At 43.7% G+C, this 15,571-nt stretch overlaps 1 long non-coding RNA gene across 1 annotated transcript; it reads left to right on the top strand.

The window, feature by feature from the left end:
- The first annotated feature begins 42 nt into the window (after positions 1 to 42).
- On the top strand, positions 43 to 15,223 carry LOC132538083 (uncharacterized). The gene is made up of 3 exons (XR_009549491.1): positions 43 to 282; positions 6,250 to 6,359; positions 14,976 to 15,223. It is a non-coding gene; the product is annotated as an uncharacterized LOC132538083 (long non-coding RNA).
- The last annotated feature ends 348 nt before the right edge of the window (positions 15,224 to 15,571 follow it).

The raw sequence follows: 15,571 nt of genomic DNA, 5'->3' as shown, positions 1-15,571 counted from the left end.
ACTTCCCCCCGCGCCCACTCTCCACCCCTCCCCCGCCCGCTAGGGCGAGTCACTGCGCCTGCGCGTGCCCCCCCCAAACCCAACTATTGGCGCAGGTGTAAGGGGTATTAAGCGCTAGCTGGGGCGAGGCTGAGGGTTTGAATTTCTCTCTGGGGGCGGGGCGGTAGCGAGCGCAACGGGTTAAGTGCACGTAGGCGAAGCGCAGGAACTGGCGTCACGGAACTGTGTTCGAGACCTCGGCTTCCCACCTGCAGGCTTGTCGCTTTGCAAGCGGTAAAGCAGGTCTGCAAATGTCTTTCTCTTCCTGTGTTTTCCCCTCCTCGCTCAATTTCTCTCTGTCCTATACAACAAATGGAAAAAAGATGGCCGCCAGGAGCAGTGGATTCGTGGTGCAGGCACTGAGCCCCAGCGATTAACCCTGGAGGCAAAAAAAAAACAACACAAAACTCTGTTTATTATTATTTCAGAGTACGGCTCAGCTCTGGCTTATGGTTATGTGGAGGATTGAACCTGGGACTTAGGAGCTTCAGGCTTGGGAGTCTGTATAACCGTTATACTGTCTTCTATTTTATTATTAATATTTACCAGAGCATGGCTCAGCTCTAGTATGATGATGCAGGGGCCTGAACCTGGACTTTGGAGCCTTAGGCATGAGAGTCTAACCTATCCTTCACAATCTCTATTGACCTACCTCCCCTTTCCTAGCTGCCACAAACAGGAACCTCTTCTAACTTTTTTTTCCCTAATGAGTGATTTAATATTGATTTACAAAATTATAAGATATTAGGGCAGAATAGGATATGACAGCCTCTCTTCAAAAAATGGTAACGATTGAGGCAATCGTTACCATTGCTAGTTTATAATGAGGGTAAAGTCCTGGAGAAGCCCACAAAAAGGCTTACAATAATGTTCCTGATGAAAATGACTAGTGATGGTAGAGAGGGGTCTGTTGAAGGTCTAGGCCCATTGTATCTATGCAGGAATCCAAGGACTGACTAGGACGCAGGTGAGGAGGTGGTTTGATAGTGACCCAAAAAGCCATCATTAAGTGAGCCAGTCTCGTGCCTTTTATCAGCTTTTGTAGTCTCTCCTTTAGCAGCTCTGGTTTATGGTGGTGTTGAGGATTGAACCTGGGACCTTTGGTCCCATTCATGTATGGAACTTTTTTTTTCTTTTGAATGACCATTATGGTCTCTCCCCAGCTCTCCTGTTTCTTTTTTCTTTTTTAGATTTTTCAATAAGTTAACCCAGACATTTTTTTAAAATAATATTTTATTGAGAGACAGAAAGAAACCAGAGGACTGCTCAGCTCTGGCTAGTAGTGCTGGGGCTTGATCTGGCACCTTGGAACATTAGGCAAGAAAGTTGCAGAACAATTACACTCTCCCCGCAGCCCCAGCTTTTTTTTTTTAATTTTGCTTTTGACAGCATCCTGGTGATTTTGGTCTTGTTTCAAACTATAGCTCACTTACAAACAAACAAACAAAAAATAACTTTAAGCTTGGGGCTGGGGAAATGGATCAATTGGTAGAGTTTGGAACTTGCATGCATAAGGTTCCCAGTTTGATCCCTAATACTACATGCGCCATGGGGTACTACTAATACTACATGGGGTATTCTCTCTCCCCCTCAACTCTCTCTTCTTTCTCTCCCCCCTTCTCTTCTGTCTTGATGAGTAATAGATATCTTTTTTATTTTTTATTGCCACCAGGGTTATTGCTGGGGCATGGTGTTGGCACTACAAATCCACCACTTCCAGCAGCCATTTTTTTTTCTTTTTTTTTCTTCCTTGTTTTATTTGACAGGCCAGAGAGAAAGTGAGAGGGGAGGAGAGATAAATAAGGGGAGAGAAGAATGGACAGACACCTGCAGACCTTTTTCACCACTGGTGAAGCATCTCCCCTGCAGGTGGGGAGCGGGGGCTAAAATCTGGATCCTCACACATGGCAGTATGTGCATTTAACCAGGTGCGCTACCACCCAGCCTATGATAAAAATGAATATTTAAATAAAAAAGGGAGCGGGTGGTGGCACACCTGGTTGAGTGCACATGTTACAGTGCACAATGACCTGGGTTCAAGTCTCTGGTCCCCACTTGCAGGGGCAAAGCTTTGCGAGTGGTGAAGCAGGGCTGCAGGTCTGTCTCTTTCCCTCTCTATCATTCTCTTCCCTCTCAATTTCTGGCTGTCTCTACCCAATAAATAATAATAATAATAATTTTTTAAAAAAATATTTATTTATTTATTCCCTTTTGTTGCCCTTGTTGTTTTATTGTTGTAGTTATTATTGTTGTTGTTGTTGGATAGGACAGAGAGAAATGGAGAGAGGAGGGGAAGACAGAGAGGAGGAGAGAAAGATAGACACCTGCAGACCTGCTTCACCGCCTGTGAAGCAACTCCCCTGCAGGTGGGGAGCCGGGGTTCGAACCGGGATCCTTATGCTGGTTCTTGTGCTTTGCGCCACCTGCGCTTAGCCTGCTGCACTACAGCCCGACTCCCTAATAATAATAATTTACCCCAGCATAAGCTAGAGTTGAGCAGTGCTCTGGTTAAAAAAAAAATTTTTTTTTTAAATTTAAAAAAAAAAGTGAAAAAGTGTAAACTGGGAGATAGCTTACCTGGTAGAATGAACACTTTATCACTCACAGAACCAGACTTGGAGTCCCTGGCCATCACATATCATCACCATGCATTTGGGAGACTTCACGAGTACTGTGTTAGCTCTCTTATCTTTCTCTCCCTTTATCTAAATATGAGTTCACCTGGAACCAAGGAGTCATGCAGGCGTGGAGCCCCATAAGTAACCCTGGTGGATAAAATAAACAAAATAAGGGGGTTGGGCGGTGGCGCAGTGGGTTAAGCGCATGTGGCACAAAGCGCAAGGACCGGCGTAAGGATCCCGGTTCAAGCCCCCGGCTCCCCACCTGCAGAGGAGTTGCTTCACAGGCGGTGAAGCAGGTCTGCAGGTGTCTATCTTTCTCTCCCCCACTCTGTCTTCCCCTCCTCTCTCCATTTCTCTCTGTCCTATCCAACAACGAATAGCGTCAACAAGGGCAATAATAATAACCACAACGAGGCTACAACAACAAGGGCAACAAAAGGGGGAAAAAATGGCCTCCAGGAGCGGTGGATTCATGGTGCAGGCACCGAGCCCAGCAATAACCCTGAAGGAAAAAAAAAAGAAGAAAAAAATAAAAAAAGATAAAAAAAAATAAGAATACCCACTTTGGGGACTAGGAGATGGCTCACTAGATAAAGCACGTAATTTACCTTGTGCGGGGATCTCGCCTTGAACCACCTGACCAGCACATGGAAGTGCAGTGTGGTAGTGTCTCCTCCCCTCTCCCCCCTCCTACTTTCTCCCTCCCTTCCTTCTCCCTCCCAGATTTTATTTATGGGGACCAGCTGGTGGTACACCCAGGTTAAGCAGATATAACCTTGCATGAGGACCCCTTGCATGTCTCTGATATCTGATTACTGTAAAAAATGGCGACTAATCCCTAGCACTGCAAAAACGGTATCATCTGTTTTCCATCTACACCATGCCTCGGCCTCGCGTGAGCTTAATGTACAGCTTGGCGACACGAGAATCCGGCATGAAGCCCAGCCAGTCTATCTTGGCATTACTCTCGATCGCACCTTGTCATTTCACGAACATCTCATAAAAACTGCAGTAAAGGTGGGCGCGAGGAATAACATCATTGCAAGACTGGCCAGCTCTTCATGGGGAGCAAGCGCTTCCACACTACGATCATCTCTGGCATTATGCTATTCCACTGCAGAATACTGTGCCCCAGTATGGTTCCGTAGCCCCCATGTCCACTTGGTCGATTCCAAATTATATTCCTCCATGAGGATAATTTCTGGAACCATCCGTTCCACCCCGGTTCCATGGCTGCCAGTTCTTAGCAACATCGCCCCGCCAGATATTCGTCGGGATGCGGCATCATCTAAGTTCATTTCTCCACCGGACCTGCCAATATACGCGGATATCTTCGCCCACCCTGTCCAACGCTTGATGTCTCGCCACCCAATCTGGTCCCCTATGCCTACACTGAACTTCTCTGTTCCAGACTCTTGGAAACAGAGTTGGCAGTCAGCTGAGGTAAAGAACAAACACCTCATCACAGACCCCTGCGAGCGTCAACCCGGCTTTGACCTAGCACGTTATGATTGGGCCCTCCTCAATCGCTATCGAACAGGCCATGGCCGGTGCGCCGCTATGTTCCATCGCCGGGGAGCCAGAGACGACCTGAACTGCCCCTGCGGCTCCAGACAGACTATGACCCACATAGTCAACGACTGCCCCCTCTCCAGATTCAAAGGATGTCTCGAAACTTTACATCAGGCTCAACCTGACACTGTTGACTGGCTACGGAAGAAGGGCAAACGCTAGAAGAAGAAGAAGGACCCGGGTTTTAGCCCCAAAGATAACCCTGGTGGCAATTAAAACAAATTAATAAATTAAATAAAAACATTTTATTTATTATGCTTAAGGGCCTGGGTTCAAGTCCCCTTCCCCCACTTTCAGAGGGAAAGCTTCACAAGTGGTGAAGCAATGCTGCAGGTGTCTCTCATTCTTTTCTTCCTCCATCCCCTTTATTTTTTTAAATTTTTGTTAAATATTTATTTATTCCCTTTTGTTGCCCTTGTTTTATTGTTGTAGTTATTATTGTTGTTGTTATTGATGTCGTTCGTTGTTGGATAGGACAGAGAGAAATGGAGAGAAGAGGGGAAGACAGAGAGTGGGAGAGAAAGACAGACACCTGCAGACCTGCTTCACCACTTGTGAAGCGACTCCCCTGCAGGTGGGGAGCCGGGGGCCTGAACTGGGATCCTTCCGCCTGGTCTTGCACTTTGCGCCACGTGCACTTAACTGGCTGCGCTACTACCGGACCCCCCCTTTTTTTTTTAACCATAGCATTGCTCAGCTCTGGTTTATGGTAGTGCAGGGGATTGAACCTGGGACTTCGGACTCTCAGGCATAAAAGTCTCTGCATAATAATTATGCTATCTACTCCCCCCCTTTTTTTCATTCTCTTTCTATATGGGGGGGAGGAAGAAGGTCCAGAGTGGTGAAACCCTGGCACTACACGTTGTGAATATTTTATATTAACATAATAGAAGAACGTAGCGAATATTGGACATTATATGAATAAATATATACATATGTTCAGCTCTATATTTACACTATGTTTTATTGCTAAGAGTGCATGGTCAAAACAGTTTGGAGGAAGTGCCTTCTAAGACTGGCAAGCCCATCCATTCTGTATATTTCCTTGTGTGAATGGTCCTCCACTTGGGGTGACTTTGTACACCTTACAGTAGGACATATGCAATGTTTGGAAAGGTTGATTGTTGGGGGCGGGGCTGTAGTGCAGTGGGTTAAGCACACTTGGCGCAAAGCACAAGGACAGGTAAGGATCTGGGTTCGAGCCCCCAGCTTCCTCGCTTCACAAGAGGTGAAGCAGGTCTGCAGGTGTCTATCTTCCTCTCCTTCCTCTCTATCTCCCCCTCCTCTCTCGATTTCTCTCTGTTCTGTCCAACAACAATGATAGCAATAACAATAACGATAAACAAGGGCAACAAAAAGGGAAAAAAACAGACTCCGGGAGCATTGAATTCGTAGTGCAGGCACTGAGCCCCAGCAATAACCCTGGAGGCAATATATAAATAAAAGTTGATGGTCATGACAGAGGAGAGATGGGACTGACTTCTATCTAGTGAGTAGAAGCAAGGGATCTAGCAAAACATCCTACTAATCACACAATAACTGTCACAGTAAGAATTATCCAGTCAAAAATGTCAGTTAATGAGGTTGAGAAGCTGTGCTTCATATCCACCTCAATAGGAGAGAATGGGATGGAGGAAGCAACATGATGGTTAGGCAGAAAATTTCATGCCTGAGATTTCAAGGTCCCAGGTTCAGTCCCCACCACCACCATAATAAGCCAGAGCTGAGAAATGCTCTGGTCTTACTCTCTATGTCTTCTCTCTCTATTCCATTCTCATTAAAATAAAATATTTTTAAAAGGAAGGGGAAATGGAGAGAAAAGGACAACAGGATAGATGATGAAACGTAAGTCGGATGTTATCTAGAGTTGTGAATCTGACACTTGTCTTAGGACATTTGATTAGTGGAATTGAACAGAGCTGAAGAATGCTTGAAAACAGAAAAGGAAAAAAACAACAACATTGGTCTGGAGCAGTGAAACCCCAGTGATGATAAAAAAATTTTTTTTTTCAATAAGGGCAACAAAGGGGAAAAAATTAACCTCCAGGAGCAGTGGATTTGTAGTGCAGGAACTGAGCCCCAGCAATAACCCTGGAGGCAAAAAAAAAAAATTAAGTATCTTCTGAGGTGATTACAAGATTTCCCATCTTATGTGTTCTTACATAACATGAGATTGATATTCCCTTCCACTGCAAGTCAGTATCTGTATTTCCTTCTCTTGAAGCTAGGTTGGAAGTTGACTCCAAGAGAAGAGAAATATGCCGTAAGAGACAATACAGCTTGCAGGTGAAATTTTGGATATGCTCTTGGAACTTAGCATGAAGAAATGGAGAGAATACATGTAGGACTTTTGACTGGCAGCTCCACTGGAGTCCCAGCTGACATCCAGTACCAAGTGTCAGAACTGGCAATAAAGATAGCTCTAGATGACACCAGCTCTCTGCCAATGAGTCACCCCCAAATTTTGAGTCTTTCCAGTTGGGGCCCCAAACATCACGGTGTCAATCCAAGCCATCCTTGTGTTCATCTAAACTCCTAACCTACAGTCTGTGGGCATAATACAAGGATTATATATGTCACATAGTTTTGGAGTGGTGTATTATATAACAACTTGCTCAAAAAGCATGTAGGGGAGCTTTTTGACAATCGTTGCTTGTGTGCTTTATACATTTCTTTGTGTAATGTAAGCTGCTTTAACATATAAATCCTAAATTTCAGGGGTTTACCACAATGGAAACAGGAGAAGATACATTGTTTTATATTTGTCTTCTCCCAAAAGTGGCATATATTCCTGCAACCCACATCTTATTGGTGAGAAATGACCACCTGACCTCAGCTGTGGTTAACAGGTCAATTCCAGAAACAATTCTACACTATGAAAAGAGGAACATAATTTTTGGTCTGGCAGACATTATAACTAATGAGTTAAAATAGTGATCATGGGAATCGGATGGTAGTGCAGCGGGTTAAGCGCAGGTGGTGTAAAGCACAAGGACCGGCTTAAGGATTCCGGTTTGAGCCCCAGGCTCCCCACCTGCAGGGGAGTCCGCTTCACAGGCAGCACTACTTCCCCACTCACAAAGCTTTCTGTCTGCAGGTGGGAACTGGGGGCTCAAACCTAAGTCCTTGCACATTATAACATACCTAGCCCCTTTTATTTTCTTCTACCACAGCAATGCACAACTTTGGCATATGTTAGTACTGGAGACTAACCTGGGACTTCAGAGCCTACGGCATGAAAGTCCTTTGCATAACCACTATGCTGTTTCCCTCACCCTATTTTTTTTCTTTATTTTATTTTATAGGACTGAGAAAAATTGAAAGGGGAGGAGAGGTAGGGGAGAGAGAGACACCTGCAGCATTGCTTCACTGTTTGTGAAGTTTCATCCCTGCAATCTATTTTATTTTATTTTACTTTATTTTTTTACCAGAGCACTGCTCAGCTCTAGTTTATGATGGTGCAGGAGACTAAATCTGGGACTTTGAGGCCTCAGACATTAGAGTCTTTTTGCTTAATCATTATGCTATCTCCCCCACTCCCAACAATCTTTTTAAAAGAGATTTATGGGAGAGAAACATGAGATCTCTGACAAATGCAATGCCAGGGATCAGACTCAGGACTCCATGATTGCAACCCCAACTCTTTATTAACTGTACCACCTCCTAGGCTGATACTTCTTTTTCTCTCTCTAGAATAGAGGGGGGCTAAGAGAATAGAATACAAGTGACCACATTTTGCTCATTCCATGGCTTTTGTGATGTCAGTACTTAATTCAGTGATAAACTAGAGGCCATGAAAGCATGGTAGGTGAGGGGTGTGGAGTTTGGAGCCAGGCTGCCTGGGTTCAAGTCCTAGCTCAGCTATTTATTATTGATAGATGTGAACTTGACCTCTCTGTTTTCATCTTAAAAATTTTTTAATTGGGAGTCAGGTGGTAGCGCAGTGGGTTAAGTGCACGTGGCACAAAGTGCAAGGACCAGCGTAAGGAACCTGGTTCGAGCCCCCGGCTCCCCACCTACAGAGGAGTTGATTCACAGGCGGTGAAGCAGGTCTGCAGGTGTCTCTCTCTCCCCCTTTCTGTCTTCCCCTCCTCTCTCCATTTCTCTCTGTCCTATTCAACAACAACATCAATAACTATAACAATAAAACAATAAGGGCAACAAAAGGGAATAAATAAATTTTTAAAATTATTTTTATTTACTGGATAGAGACAGGCAGAAATTGAGAGGAAAGGGGGTAATAAAGACAGAGAGACACATGCAGCACTGCTTCACCACTTGTGAAGCTTTCCCCCTGTAGGTGGGGACTAGAGGCTCAAACCCGAGTCCTTACTCATTGTAACATGTGCGCTCAATCAGGTGTGCCACCACCCAGCCCATTTTCACCATTTTAAGACTAAGGTGATTCTCATAATAGTAATTAATATGAAGGATTGTGATGAAAATTACTTTTGTTAATTCAGACAAGATAGTTATCCTGGATACATAGTAAGTACCAAATAATTTGTTTGCTGCTTACAGAAGAATGATGTGTGAGCCTCTACAAAAGCTACCTCCTGCAAGTATACACTCTACTTCCTATATAATTTGGATACTGTCTTGTCCAAAAGATGTGAAAGCAGCATGTTTTCCATTCTTTAAATTGGTGGTTACGAGGCAGGGGAGGTAGACCAGTAGGTAGAACATTAGACTTGCATGAGGCCCAGGTTTGATGCCTGCCACCGCATATGTCAAAGCAGTACTCCAGTGCTCTGTCCTCTCACAAAATAGTGAAAGAGAAAAAAATGGCATTATATCAAAATAAATTGACGTGTGGCTAGGCAGTGGCACACCTGGTAGAGCATACATATGTTAACAGTGTAAAAAGACATGAGTTCAAGCCCCTAGGTCCCACCTTCAGTGGGGAAGCTTCGTGAGTGCTAAAGCACTGCTGCAGGTGTCTCTCTTTCTCCGTCTCCCCTTTCCATTTCATTTTTTCTGTCTCTAGCCACAATAAATAAATATGAAAAAAACTTTAAAAAATAAAAGTAAATAGGGAGTCGGGCGGTAGCGCAGCGGGTTAAGCGCACGTGGCGCAAAGCCCAAGGACCGGCATAAGGATCCCGGTTCAAGCCCCCGGCTCCCCACCTGCAGGGGAGTCGCTTCACAGGCGGTGAAGCAGGTCTGCAGGTGTCTGTCTTTCTCTCCCTCCTCTGTCTTCCTGTCCTCTCTCCATTTCTCTCTGTCCTATCTAAATAACAACAACAAGGGCAACAAAAGGGAAAATAAATAAGTAAATATATTTAAAAAAAATAAATAAAAGTAAATAAAAATAAATTTATGGTGCAGCCTGCAAGGTGGCACAGTAACTATAGAGAATGAGAATTTGAGTGCAATTCCTAGTATTGCTTGTGTCAGAATGATGCTCGGCTCTCTTTTTTAAAATCATCTTTATTGGATAGAGACAGCCAGAAATCGAGAGGGGTGATGGGAGATAGGGAAAGAGACAGAGAGACACCTGCAGTCCTGCTTCACCACTCGTGATGCTTTACCCCTGCCGGTGGGGGCCTGGAGCTTGAACCCTGTCCTCTCTTACTCTTAATAAATAAATAAATAAATAAATAAATAAATAAATAAATAAATGTTAAGTCGTCTAGGAAAGAGAGCAGTAGATAAAGCATTTGATTCTCAAGTATGAAGTCCCGAGCTCAGTCTCTAACAGCACATGTGCCAGAGTTTTCTTTCTCTTCTTTCTCATAAATCAATCAATCTTAAAAAAATAAATAAATATATGTTTATGGGGCCGGGTGGTAGCACACCTGGTTGAGCACACATGTTGCAATGCTCAAGAACCTGGGTTCGAGCCCCAGTTCCCACCTGCAAGGGGAAAGCTTTGCAAGTGGTGCAACAGTATGGTAGGTGTCTATCTCTCTCCCTTCTCTATCGCCCCCTTCCCTCTAGATTTCTGCCTGTCTCTATACAATAAATAATTTAAATTTATTTATTCCCTTTTGTTGCCCTTGTTTTATTGTTGTAGTTATTGTTACTGATGTCATCATTGGTGGATAGGACAGAGAGAAATGGAGAGAGGAGGGGAAGACAGAGAGGGGGAGAGAAAGATAGACACCTGCAGACCTGCTTCACCGCCTGTGAAGCGACTCCCCTGCAGGTGGGGAGCCGGGGGCTCAAACTGGGATTCTTAATGTTGGTCCTTGCACTTTGCACCACCTGCACTTAACCTGCTGCCCTACTGCCTGACTCCCATCAATAAATATAATTTAAAAATAAATAAATGTTTAAGACTTAAAAATATATTTGAGATAGGTAGATAGAGGAAAGGGAACAGAATCGCACTTTGGCATATGTGGAGCTGGCAGGGGTTGTGTGTGGTGAAACTCAGGACTTCATGCTTACAAGTCCAGAGATCTACTGCTGCATAGCCTCTTGTGGACTGGGGGTTTGAATTCATGTCCTTGTGCACTGTAATATATGTGCTCTATTCTTGGGAGTACAGAACAACTTTTCAGTAGTCTGCTGACTGTAGTTATCTTGGGAGTGGGGTGCATAGATGGTTTCTCTCGAAATGCAGGGTGGTTGGGGGAGATAAATACCAGATGGAGGGAGTCGGGCGGTGGCACAGCGGGTTAAGCGCACGTGGTGCAAAGCGTAAGGACCTGCGTAAGGATCCTGGTTGGAGCCTCCAGCTCCCCACCTGCAGGGCAGTCGCTTCACAAGTGGTGAAGCAGGTCTGCATATGTCTGTCTTTCTTTCCCCCTCTCTGTCTTCCCCTCCTCTCTCCATTTCTCTCTGTCCTGTCCAACAACAATGACATCAATAACCACAACAATGTTGATCAACAAGGGCAACAAAGGGGAAAATAAAAAAATAAAAAAGCTTAACAACAACAACAACAAAAACAGATGGAGTGATCCAGCTTATTTGTGTGGAGAAATAGGTGTGATGACTACAATCTCATTCATTCAACCTTTTCTCTTCTCATTTACTTTCCCCACTCACACTCTAAATGCTGAAGGAATAGGGGAAGATGGCTTTAATTTGAAAGGGAAACTTTTTTTTTTTTTTTTTTTAACATTTTACTTATTTATTTATGAGAAAGATAGGAGAGAGAAAGAACCAGGTATCACTCTGGTACACGTGCTGCCGGGGATTGAACTCAGGACCTCATGCTTGAGAGTCCAATGCTTTATCCACTGCACCACCTCCTGGACCACACTTTTTATTTTTTAGAAAACCAGTAGATGAAGTAGAAAAGGAACCATTTGCTTTTGATAGCTTGCCTGTTAAGTACTATTTTCTGTAAATATAAAGTCTCAAGTACCGAGTTGTAAGATATTTCTGATATCTTTAATCAAGTTTGTTATAGTTTGGAAGTACTTATAATAAGGCATCAAATTTATTATATTCTTGAGGAATGTGTGATCAGTAATTAAGGTGGATATTTTTGAGGTACTTGAAATTAGTACAGCAGGAAACCTGCCTCATTCCTTTTTGTCTGAACCCTGAGCTCTTTTTTTCCTCCTGGGTTATCACTGGGGCTCAGTGCTGGCACTACGAATCCACTGCTCCTGGCGGCCATTTTTTCTTTTCATTTTATTGGATAGGACAGAGAGAAATTGAGAGAGGGGAGGGAGATAGAGGAGAAGATAGACACTTGCAGACCTGTTTCAACACTTGTGAAGGTAGGAAACGGGGGCTCAAACCCAGATCCTTGCGTGGGTCCTTGCACTTAGTACCATGTGCACTTAACTGGGTGAGCCACCATCTGGCCTTCCACACCTCTGTTTTATAGTGGTTATAGAATTAAACCAGGGATATTATAGAGCATCAGGCATGAGAGTTTACTGCATAAACCATTTTGCTTTTTCACCAGCCCCCTTGTTTTTGTAAGTTCTCATTGTAGAGCTTATGATTTGAGTCTGAGTATCTATTTTTCCTTTCCTCAATGGCAGTAGTGTCCTAATTTAAATATGTATATTTATTCTTTAAATAGATATATAATTTATTGATGTAATAAAGACAGAGAAATTGAAAGAGAAAGGGGAGATAGAAAGGGAGAGAGACATTTGCAGCCCTACTTCACACATCCCGAAACTTCTCCCCTGCAGGTAGGGATCATGGGCTTGAACACAGATCCTTGTGCACTGCATGTGTGTTCAAATATGTGTGCCACTGCCCAGTCCCTATTTATTTAATTATCAATTTATTTTTATGAAAGACAGATCCAGAGGGAAAGATACAGAGACCAGAGCACTGCTCAGCTCTGGCTTATGATAGTGCTGGGGACTGAACCTGGGACCTCAGTCTCAGACAAGAAAGCCTTTTACACAGCCATTATGCTGTCCCCCACAGCCCAGAATCCTGATTTTGAGCCAACATAAAGCTATCAGACTAGACTAATCCCCACTATCCCTCCTAATGTTTAGATGTGACCTACCATGGGATTGTTCTGGCTTGTGAGTTTACAAAAGGAGGTATAATTAAGCAGCTTTATGGAGTTTTTCTTCAAACGCTGCTAGCACATTTATTTCATCTTTTTTTTTCCCCCTTGTCATCATCATCATCATCACCATGGTTATCAAGTGGTGACTGCATGGCTCCACTACTCCCAGTGGTGCTTATTTACTATTTCCTCTAGAGAGTGAGAGACAGAGAGGAGAGACACAGAGATACTGCAGCATCACTTGAGACATCCCCCCACAGGTGCTCCGTTTGGTGGCCCAGGGCTTGAACTCAAGTCCTTATACATGGTTACAATGTGTGCACTCTATCTGGCAAGCCACCTGCCAGTTCCACTTGCTCTTTCTTTAATCTATCCTGTTGTTGGCAAGTGGATGTAGTAACTGAGGTGCTAGTCACCAGAGCATCACTCTGACACGTGCAATGCCTTGGATCAAACTTGTGAGCTCATGCTTAAGTCCAATGACTTACCCACCGTGCCACCTCCCAAGCTGCCCAACTGCTTTTGTTTCTGCATACCCAAGGCCTTTGCATGTGTAATTTTCCCACTCTGGTCCACTTTTTCATTCAGACAGACAGTGAAAGAGAAAAGTAGAGAAAGTACAGCAATGGAAGTTCCTCTGGTGTTGTGGCACTCCCGTGCGATGCTGGGGTTTGAGCCTGGGCTGTGCACATGTCAAGGCATGTGCCCTTCCTAATGAAAGATCGCTTTAGTCTTCAATTGTCTTTCTTCTATTTCATTTTTTGGTCCCAGGCCTTTTTGTGTCTGTGTGATTATACCATTTATGGTGGACTTTTTATTTCCTCCTCTTTCCTTCTCAGATAGAGACAGATAGGAGTGTGACAAGAGATATAGAGAGACACCACAGCATCATTCCATCATTTGTGAAACTTCACCTATGCACGGTGCTCTCAAGAGGTGCCAAAGGTTCAAAATTGGTTCCTCAAGCATGGTAAAGTGTGTACTCTACCATGTGAGCTATCTCAACCCTTTCAATTGCCCTACTCCTTTTTTTTTTTAATTATTATTATTATCAGAGAACTATTCAGTTCTGGTTTATGGTGATGTGGACTGAAACTGGGATTTTTGGGGCCCCAGGCATGGAAGTCTTTTTGTATAACCACTATATTTTTCCTGCCCTTAAAAAAAAAAAAGATTTATTACTCAAAGGTTCAGAGGTTGGGGGTGGAGAACCAGAGTGTTACTCTGACACATGTGATGCAGGGACTGAACTCAGGACTTCTTACTAGAGAATACAAGTGCCACCTCCCAAGTCACTCAATTGCTTTGCTTTGCTCTTCTCTCTCTCCTCCCTCCTTCCTTTCTTTCTTCCTTTCTATTTTAGGCTTATTATTTATTTGATAGAGACAGAAACTCATAGAGAAAGAGAAGGTAGAGAGAGAGAGAGAGAGAAAGAAAGACACCTGCAGCACTGCTCCACAGTTTGTGAAGCTTCCCACTATAGGTGGGGGACTGGGAGTTTTAACCCAGGTCCTTGTACATGGTAATGTGTATGCACTACAACCCCAACTACCTTTCTTTCTTTTTTGTTTATTATTTTCACTTTTGTTGCCCTTTTTAAAAAAATTATTGTTGTAGTTATTATTGTTGTTACTGATGTCGTCATTGTAAGGACAGAGAGAAATGGAAAGAGGAGGGGAGGGGAAGACAGAGAGGGAGAGAGAAAGACAAGACACCTGCTGACCTGCTTCACTGCCTGTGAAGTGACACCCCTGCAGGTGGGGAGCCAGGGCTTGCACTGGGATCCTTAAGCCGGTCCTTGCGCTTTGCACCATGTGCACTTAACCCACTGTGCTACCGCCCGACTCCCCCAACTACCTTTCTTAAAACAGGCTTTTAAGGGAAAAAAACCCCATCTCCCTACCCCCACCCCCACTCCAAAATAACTAAAATAAAAACAAACAAAAAATCCCTAAACAATGCTGGAGAGGGTGTGGGGTCAAAGGAACCCTCCTACACTGCTGGTGGGAATGTCAATTGGTCCAACCTCTGTGGAGAACAGTCTGGAGAACTCTCAGAAGGCTAGAAATGGACCTACCCTATGACCCTGCAATTCCTCTCCTGGGGATATATCCGAAGGAACCCAACACATCCATCCAAAAAGATCTGTGCACACATATGTTCTTGGCAGCACAATTTGTAATAGCCAAAACCAGGAAGCAACCCAGGTGTCCAACAACAGATGAGTGGCTGAGCAAGTTGTGGTATATATACACAATGGAATACTACTCAGCTGTAAAAAATGATGCCTTCACCATTTTCAGCCGATCTTGGATGGACCTTGAAAAATTCATGTTAAGTGAAATAAGTCAGAAACAGAAGGATGAATATGGGATGGTCTCATTCTCAGGCAGAAGTTGAAAAACAAGATCAGAAAAGAAAACACAAGTAGAACCTGAGATGGAATTGGTGTATCGCACCAAAGTAAAAGACTCTGGGGTGGGTGGGGAGAATACAGGTCCATGAAAGATGATGAATGACATAGTGGGGGTTGTATTGTTAAATGGGAAACTGGGGAATGTTATGCATGTACAAACTATTGTATTTACTGTTGAATGTAAAACATTAATTCCCCAATAAATAAATAAATAAATAAATAAATAATCCCTAAACAGATCAGTTTGAACACATTTTGGTTCCTTATGACTTTACAGTCTACTGGGGAAAAGAATATGTGGGCAGGTCAGAAAGTCTATCCTATAGCTGTCAATCTGATTCTCCCTTCATTGGCCCTGGGTTGGATTTTCCTCTGTGAACAATGGGAATGGGAGTGTGAACCAGACATGTCTTGGCTTTTGCCTAGCACTTAAACTCTACTCCATTTTCTAGCCTCCATTAGATTACAAGCTTTATTATTATT

This window comes from Erinaceus europaeus, chromosome 4 (assembly GCF_950295315.1).
Source record: "Erinaceus europaeus chromosome 4, mEriEur2.1, whole genome shotgun sequence".
Lineage (NCBI taxonomy): Eukaryota > Metazoa > Chordata > Mammalia > Eulipotyphla > Erinaceidae > Erinaceus > Erinaceus europaeus.
Note: the sequence above shows the minus strand (reverse complement) of the source record. Positions and strands in the feature narration are given on the sequence as shown.